Raw genomic sequence first — 9,779 nt, forward strand, 5'->3', positions numbered from 1 at the left:
AAGCACCAACTCCTAGAGAAGGTGATGTTCTAGCTTGCAAAAGAGACACTAGTAAATGGGGGCTTGTCAATAGCTTAAATAATAGATACTTTGATACTAAAGTATGTTGCTCCGTACTACAGCACATCAATAAATTTAGCTCTTCCTTGCCGGTTGTGGATGAGGAAGGGACACAGTATGTTGAGTGAGGAGAGCATCAGATGACACGCATTGCTATTCCCATGACATATGTAATTTTGGCCCATCCAAATATCTTTCAAATATTCATTATACATAAATACCTGTAAAGTAGGTATTACTTTACAGTAATGTAAGTGAAATCACAACAAGAATTATTTAATTGTCCAAAATCATACATTGAATGTTGGTCAGAAGGGCACCCAGAAATATTGGTCTTTAATCTCTCACATAAACTGTTTGACTGTCCCTGTATTTTACAGAAAATATATTCCCTGTATTTAAATACACTTATTCACCATTTTAACAGTTTATGAAATCATATTTTTAAAAATCACTCTTCTTTTCCAGAAGAGTATGAAAAATCTAAAATTCAGTGTAGTTAACATGTGAGTCTTTTCTGTCTTTCTCATCATGTACATTTTTACACTAAGGGAAAATCAGATTCATTTTCAATGTTGCCCTGCTATGAACATACAAATTCAGGTTTGGATGACAACAGTTTCCTGGATGACTTCACAAGAGTGAGAATGAAGAAAAAGCACTAAGATTATTTGATCATTTTAGCATCACAGGTGGATGTAGAATCAACTTGTTGGAGTGCCACTCCAGTCCTTTGACCACTGCATGATGTAATTTTAAACCTTCCACCTGGAAATGATAATTTAATCTGGTGACCCTCAGCTCCTGCTTAGAGGGAGAAAGTGAATTGATAATTTTACAGACTTTTTCCAAGATAAAAACTGAAGATAGGTATAAGAACTGATGACTCTTGGACCCAATTATCTGCCCTCTAATGGACATAGGTTCTTGCCATTTTTCTCTATAAGTCTTTGAAATAATATTTATTTCTGGAAGCAGAATTTTAAAAAAATACAAATTAAAACCCCACAACTGTTTCCAAAGGGAAAATGTGTGCTAGGCACTTAAAACACTAAAGAAAAATATGAAAAAAATGTACAATAATGCTAAAAGCATATATGGTTAGTACAGAATGAAGTTTGTTTAGGGATAACTGCTGAAGAAAGAAACATCAGAAATACAAATTCTGTAATGATACTTAACACTATTTGAATTAAGTGTGTGTTTGGAGATAGGATAAGAATCCATCCCTGAGGGAATATGTATATAATTTTTTTGCAACCTAAGCAATTAATTCTGTTTTCTTTCTTTCTTTCTTTAAAGTTACTGCAGTCTGTTTCTGAAAAGCTGTGCAGAGTAATGTGTAACACAGAATATTCTTAATCTTTGGAATACTAATGACAAGGCCTGACTTCTTACAACAGTCCATGAACAAGGATTTAGTAATTCAAACTGTTACATATCCCACCTGTTAACTGATAAGAGGAAATATTTTTTTCTGCCAAATGGAAAAAAAAAAAAATTGCTCTGCTTAGTCATTCACTTTCTTAAGTACTGAATGCTGACCTGAGCATATTGACCACAGCTCACAGAGAATTTGGTCAAATCTCCATCTCTTGTGAGATAGAAGAAATAAGCTTCTAAGTGACTTAGAAAGACAGCACTTGGAACTTAGGGCTGTTGCGACATTTTTTGTAGTGCAAGATTCTATTGAAAATAAACTTCCATCCATGTTTTGATTAAGTTTTGATAAACTTCCATTGATTTGAGGATTTAAATACCAGTAAAATGCATAACATGCTTCTTTCATTTCCTAATAATTTTGATACAGTTGAATCCTAGTCCTGCAGTTAGCAAAGCTCCCAATGACTTTTTTTAAAGCACAACGTCCACAAGTATGGCCAGTAAGAGTTCTTTGATGTTTGCACTGATGCTTCCTTGACTTTCACCTGTAGTCAAAGACTAAGAGATGAGACAACACCTACAGTCCAAGATGCAGTCGTGTTGTATTAATATCTGAGGGACAGAGGGCAGGTGGCATAGCATGAAATAAACTTGAGAAGTATGGACCTAGAAAATTCATTACTTGCAAGTGATTGTACCACATCTTCAAGGCAGGTGAGAAAAGTAGTCTGAAATATGGTACCATGATTACTGATTGGCTATTTCAGACTTCCTTGAAACCTTCTTTCCCAAAGTCAACTATATAATCTCAATATTTTGTTGAAATTTCTTTCATTTCACATGCAGCATTGCAACTGAAGAGATTATTTTAGGAAACAGAGAATTGTTGTTGATTTATGCTTTAAGATAAGGGTGTGCCTGAGAGAAATACAGCACAAAATTTTGTTAGGTAAATAACTTGAATCTTGTTTGCTCCAGATAAAAGAAAACTGGTTTTGTCTAATTTTTAGTAAAAATTATCAAAAAAGCAAGGACTAGAGGTACAAAATTAAATGAAGGTCTAGGATGCAATACTTTATTATGAAACCACAATATTTTAAGAGTGCTTCAATCCAGTATACTCAGTGGAGGTTAAATGCAAAACTTTTTACTTTATGTGCATCCAAAAGTGCATACCAATACAATATAAATTTTTTAAATTTTATGTAATAGGATATTAAATAAATGATCCTGGAAAGATGAAGCAAGTACGTTTCATACTAAGCTCTCTTAGTTTTTATTTGTTATATACGTACTACTTTTAGTTCTAGCAAGGTCAAGAGTTTTGCAATGACAAAACTCTTGTGTGAGTAACGTTCAAATTCACATGAATGTTGCTAGGTTTAATAATTTGTTAGTTTAATGGAAATGTTCAGCATAATATTCAGCCGAAAGTTTTTAATTTGACATTTTTCATAGAAGCTGAAAAAGGACAGTCTAAGACTAGAATGGTTCCCTCACTCCCACTGCCACCGTTTTTTTCCAAGAGACATAGGACATGCTACCTAAGGAAGAGTAACTAAAGGGTATGACTGCAGCTTGGTTTTCACACAGCTAGTGAAGGGAAAATATGTAAGTCATTTTTTGGAATCAAAGAACAATTGATGAAGAACTTGAAGAATATCCTGAGCTGGAAGGGACCCACAAGGATCATCGAGTCCACCTCCTGACTCCACGCAGCGCAACTTAGAAGTTAAACCATATGTCTAAGAGCATTGCCCAAGTGCTTCTTGAACACTGACAGGCTTGGGGCAGTGACCAGTTCCCTGGGGAGTGTGTTCCAGTGCTTGAGCATGCTCTCAGTAAAGGTCTTTTTCCTAATATCCAATCTGAACTTCCCCAATGCAGCTTTAAGCCATTCCCTCATGTTCTACTACCAGACACCAGAGAGAAGAGATCAACACCTCCCTCTCCGCTCCCCTTCATGAGGAAGTTGTAGACAGAAATGAGGTCACCACTCAGTCTTCTCTTCTGTAATCTGAACAAATTTAGTATCCTCAGCCACTCCTCAAAAGTCTTGCCCTCTACTCCTTTCACCGTCTTCGTTGCCCACCTTTGGACATATTCTAACATTTTTACATCCTGCTTATATTGTGGAGCCCAACACCACACACAGTACTTGAGGTGGGTCCGAGTGCTGTGTGCAAAAGCAAAACTGATTAAGAACTTGAAGGAAAAGGCAAAGAAGATTCCCCCCACCAACATTAAATGTGCTCACTCTGTGAACATTTTTTTATATGAAAGTTAAGTATATTTTCAAAAACCTGTGTGTTTTGAAGACATTTCTTTGAATTTTATTTTGATGAATACTTGTAATTATACTACTTCATATGTTTGCCATTTGTCAGTTTTTCCTTCCAGATCTTTTATCTTAAAAAGTATAAGTCTTACAAGCTTCCTTCTATTTAAGCCAAAAAAGTGACTTGACTACTTAAAGTAGAACAGTATAAAATATTTCACTTGAAAACTCAAAAATGTTTACCTTTCTCCTTTTCAAGTAGAAAAACTCATTTTTTTCCTTTTTTCTTTTAACTTTATCTGATTTCCATAATGCATTTTGCATCTTGAATTCCGCTTGTTGCCAGCTGGCAGAGACACTGGAAATTCAGACTGTTCTTCATACTTGTGGTAGGATGAATTCTCGAACTAATACTTCCCACTGTGCTGCTTCTGAACAAAACTGTGGGTCAGAAGGTAAAAGGTGACAATGTCACCTGGTGTGCTTCCTGACAACCTGGCAAAGGGTGCCTCTGCTTGCCAAAGCCTATTTGACTAATTCTGAGCACAGGAGAGAACTCGTCTCTTTGCTGGTGTGAAAGGTCAGAGAAGACCTCATCTCTGCTCACCAGCAGGGGCCTCTGCCTTCCAGGCACTTCATTCAGTTGTCTAGCTCAGGATGCTTCTCATTCTTGGTTTGCTTAAAAATATTTTTATAGCACTTGAAATTAATTTATTTTGTGAAGTTTTAGGCTCACATTTTTTAAAGTTATATAAAGAAGTCCTCTGAGAATCTTCCAAGGCTCTGATTTAGTGTTTGTGTTCCCTGGCAGACACTTCCCTTCAGGCTGCAAGTAGTGATGCCTTGCCAAGGCTGTCTCCCGCTTCCTCCCTTTCCTAATGCTTTGCTAAACATGGATAAACAGTAAACTTTTATAAGACAGTTCTCCGAGGGCACTAAACTCTTGTCAGTGGCACAGCACATCTTTGTCAGAACAGTAACATTTTTGGATAGCAAATGCCAATACAACCCTGTCCAGAGGAACAGAAAATTACAACAGAGGGAACTGGGAAACAAACTGAGTTTTGCTCACATCTCTTTAGTGATTTGCTCATTTTGTCTTCCAGTACTAACTTAGTTACCCCTCTAATGCCTTCACATTGTTTCACGTTGGATTTTTTTGGGTGGGATAATTTATGTTAAAAAAATATCACTTGAAAATGTGATTCTCTCCCTGACTTCCCATATTATGTCCTTCCTGCAATTTGGGTTCAGTACTGTGTGAGGATTGCCTTGCATCAGCGTAACATCAGGTGTCTTGGCTGGGAAAGGAGTTCCAGCACTGGGTTATGATGTCACAGCCCCGATGTAACCCGTCCCATTTTCCCCATGCACCCACCAGGCGGCTGCCTGCAGTCTCTTTTGTACATGGAAGTCCTTTCATCTCGGTGGAGCTGCACTTATGATCAGGACTGTAGCAAACACGACTTTTTAGAGGAAAGTGTCAATGTATTAGTAGGATTGCAGCTTTTTTTTTTTTTAATCAAATTTAGGGTAAAGCATCCCTGCTTTACCTTACAAGATCTTTTAATACAAAAAATAGAAGCTTAAGATGTGTCATTACTTCCCTTTTTATTTTGTTACAAAAGGGAGTTTTTTATATAAGAAATAGAATATCATACTGGATATTCAGCCTGGATAAGGAAAGTTTCCCACCAAAACTCTGGTTAGATTTACTTGTCCACATCATGTAGGTTATGATGCCAGGTTGTTCTTAAAAATAAAGAAAAAAAGGAAATTTGAATGTCAATTTTTTAGCAGGATAATAATAATTATTGATATTATTAATAATTATTAATAATTATTTTTCTTAATTATTAATAATTTATTATTATTTATTTCCATTTCAAGATAAGAACAGGAGTTATTTAAAGAATTATCTTTAAAAGATCCAAAAGAAATTTAGGTTCAAAACAATAAAACAATATTTTAATTGCAAAAAAGGAACTGTTTTTTGGTGTTGATCCAAGATGAAAAAAAAATAAATTAAAAAAAAGAAAAATAAATTTAATTTTGAGACATGTAAAAAAATCTAGACTTCTTTTTTTATCTCCACAGATTGGCAATTTCCTTTTGTAATTTGCAGCTTTAAGTTCACATTTTCTATGTGCCTCTAAAGTGATGATCATCTGAGGAAATTTTTTCTGGTGGTAATAGCAAAATGCATGTATGGATATAGCAGCATTAATAAAATGTGCTTACTCTTTGTAATATTTAAATGATGGCAAAAGAGGATTTTTTCCTGTGTTAAAAATGCTGCATATCCTTGTAATGCTTTCCAGCACAGCAAAACTGTGATCAGGCTGGAGTCAGTTGGATATCCTATTTGAAGTATTTAAATGAGGTGATGGCAGAGCATAAATTGTTGGAATATTTTGGTACTAAGAAGATTTATTTCCTGTCTGCATGGGTAAATAATTTGACCCTCCAATCACTGTCAATAAACTTTAAATTTCATTTAGAATCAGTGTAGAGTTCTGCCTGAGTTAACCTGAAACCTGAAGGTTTTTCTTTGTCTTTCACATTCAGTTCATGATTTTGGAGCTTTTTTGTTCTTCAGTCTTTTTACCTCCCTACTTCCTTGACAGTTTCAATTAATGCCTTTCAGAAAGCATTTCTGCAGTGTGTCACATCACAGCGTTATGCTGTTTGTACACACCATGTAATACATAGCGTTCCTGAGAGTCAGGTCACTTGTTACCTCTGTTTCACAGGTCAAGAAATTCAGAGATACTAGTCAAGAATCTTTAAAAGTAGCTCTGTCATTTGGATCCCTTCGACACAAAACCAAATATTTCTGAATTCATCTTGAACAAGGTGCCTCAGTCCTATCTGTCACCTCTTGATGCCTCTGAGGTCATGCAGGCTGGTCTTAAAACTTCCATACTGAAACTGATATTTAGGGTGGTGAGCTATTTAAAGTAACTGCCAGTCAGGCAGTGGAGAGGTAGTTGAGATGAAATATAGCATGCACCATTTGATTTTTCTGACCAAATGATTTGGAAGTATTAATTTCAGCTGGCACAACTTAGAGCAGGTCTATGGCTGTTGTATCTACCCTTGCTTTGCTCCTCTTACTCCTTGCTAGACAGTACCAGACAGAAAACATGGAAGTGCGTGTTTGTCTCAAAAAGACTGCTTAGAATTTGTTTTCAGCCCACGGTATGCTTATGAATAGCTATTTTTCATTCATTGTTTCATCAGAAAATTATTAATGAATAAAGTCCCTCTGCATAGCAAGGTCCAACATCTATTTTTAACACATTTTCCTACGGTTGTTGAATTTGAATGGAAGTGCCAATATGCATAAAGCTAATACATGTTTGCTGAGTCAGGAGCTAACTGAGCATTATTTTGACCAGTGCAATGTAATAAATGAAGGCTTTAATTCTTTTTCTAGAATTAATCTGTTCTGTAGAAAAGGCTGTGGTTTTGATTATCTGTAAGTTAATTCATGTAGGTTTTCACTATATAAAGAAATGTTCCATAGCAGTAACACCACTGGAAAGCTTTTTAATTTTAAAATAAAACCCCTAGTAACTGAATTAGTAAGTGAATTAATATAGATTACACAAGTAATTTCTTAGGTATAACCTTATTTTATAATTAAAAATCTTTCTAGTCATACTACTGATGCATAACATTTCTATAACTAATGCAATGCTCGTAACTAGGTCTAATTAGTATACTTCCAAAATAATTTGTTACATAAGCCAAAAATTACAATATTTAGCAGCAAGGTCAGATCTTTTTTCTTATGGTGTATTTTCAACATCAAAAGAAACAGTATTAAAAGTCATATGTATGAAAAAGACCAATCTTTCTTTTTTCTTTGATAAACATTTAAAGGCAAAATTGCAACAAAAAATATGATTTTCTGTTTCTTTTAGCAGTCTAGATGTTGTTTAGACTATTCTGGAAGGATCAATCTGTGACTACAACAGAACCTAAACTGTGAAATTCACTCTGTTAAGACTGGAATGACTAAAGACCTTTCTCAAGGCTAAAAGCAAAACTGATTTTTCAGTGTGGCAGTCCTCCCTCAGTAAGTAATTCCCAGAAATGTACATTAGCATTCTAGCACCTTACCCTCTCTCCCAATGAGTTAATCAAGCTCGCTGTCTCCAGCAGTCTGGGAAACAGAAAAGTGTATATTTGTAGATAATAAGAATGTGCTTGGAGTGACGGTGCTGTATGCATAACGAAGCACTGAGTATTTGCCAGAAAGTCCTTGACTATACATCGTTTGTTGGGATTGTCTGGAAGGTTTTTTGTGATTTATTGGTGTAAAACACATTTGTAGCTGTCTGACTTCATGGAGACTTCAATACCTGGAGCACAGAGAATGTCAGTATTGTCAGATTAAACATGGAGAAGTACTTAACCAGAGAAGCTAGGGTCTAGGTGGCAGGCAATAAGAGAGAAAAGATCAGGTCTCAGATTTGGCAGTAATGGCTACATTCTACTACTCATTAGTTCTGATAGACTGAGAGAGATTTATTTCTCTTAGGTAAGATGCTTGGAATATTTTGTTACCTGTTCTAGCACTTAATTTTAATGCATTATTCGTGTTCCATGTATCAACACAATGAGGAAAGACTACTGAAAACAAAATCTGTTTCTTGTCTCCTCTGAATCCAAGTGTATATGGACTCTCCAGCCTTTCCTCCTGTATCTAGGAAGGTTTTTACATTAATAATTGCTCCAGCACGGGGTCCCTCCAACAGGAGACAGTCTTTCACAAACATCTCCAATGTGGGTTCTTCCTACAGGATGCAGTTCTTCGAGAACTGCTCCAGCAAGGGTCCTTTCCATAGGGTACAGTCCTTCAGGAACTGCCTAAGTACTTTAGCACACAGCTTGAGAGCCATAAACTTCTGTCCTCATTCTCTACCTGCTGGGAAGATCAAGGTGTTTTGGGAGACTATCCACCAAGTGTTTGCGTAATGGGTTTTGATCATGCAGGTGTTAACATATTTGCACATACAACTCCATGTTTAGTATCTGGGTAATTCAGAAAAGGTCTTAGTTTTATTAAACAAACAAACAAAAAAAAAAAAAAAAAAACCCAAACCCACAAGGATTAGTTCTCCAGCTCAATTACTAGCAGATTAGTTAGGAAACTGAGTGGACCTTGGGGAAAGCAAGAGGAGTTGGTAGCTGAGCAAACCTTTTTTGCACATGCTGTGTAGTGTGAACCAGCAGAGAGGGATAGGCATCAGCAAGGAAATCCTTGTGCCATTTGAAGAGACCAAATAAACATCCCACTTCTCAATATTCTACAAATGGATGAGTCACTCCAGTGGTTATTAAAGTAGCTATTTAAAGGACAGTTCCTCTTGGTTACTACAGAGTTTGGAGGTTTCAAAATGCTTACTGGGGGGTTTTATAATTCGAATTATTTACAATATTAATGCTTCTTATCTCACTTACATAAAAATATTATGGTAATAATAAACTTATTTCAGGCTGTAAGAGTATTTTGGTAGGGCACTATTTAGGTAGGGCAGGGATCTCCTTCCTGCTCTACTCTGGTCACACTATTTCAGCACAGGGAACACAGGGCCCTACAGCAATGGCACAGAGCTCACAGCAGTATGTGTTGCAGGCAGGAAAGTAGAGCATATCAGCATCTAGTAATTTGGTGGTATGGCTGCTTGGAGTTTTGATATTACACATCAGTAGTATGTAACTAGCCACTGCTCTGCAGACTGTACCATGGTGGTACCGCTTGTGGAAGAAGGGGCAGGCGACTCAAGAAGAGTACAGGGATCTCGTTAGGTCGTGCAGAGAGGAAATGAGAAAGGCAAAAGCCCAGCTAGAACGCAACCTGGCCGCTGTCGTTAAAGACAACAAAAAAAGTTTTTACAAATACATTAATGACAAGAAGAGAGCCAAGGAGAAACTCCATCCTTTATTGGATGCGGAGGGGAACATTGTCACCGAGGATGAGGAAAAGGCTGAGGTACTTAATGCCTTCTTTGCCTCAGTCTTTAGCAGTCAGACTAGTTATCCTCAG

This window comes from Pygoscelis adeliae, unplaced genomic scaffold (assembly GCF_000699105.1).
Source record: "Pygoscelis adeliae isolate BGI_AS28 unplaced genomic scaffold, ASM69910v1 Scaffold90, whole genome shotgun sequence".
NCBI classification, from domain to species: Eukaryota; Metazoa; Chordata; class Aves; order Sphenisciformes; family Spheniscidae; genus Pygoscelis; species Pygoscelis adeliae.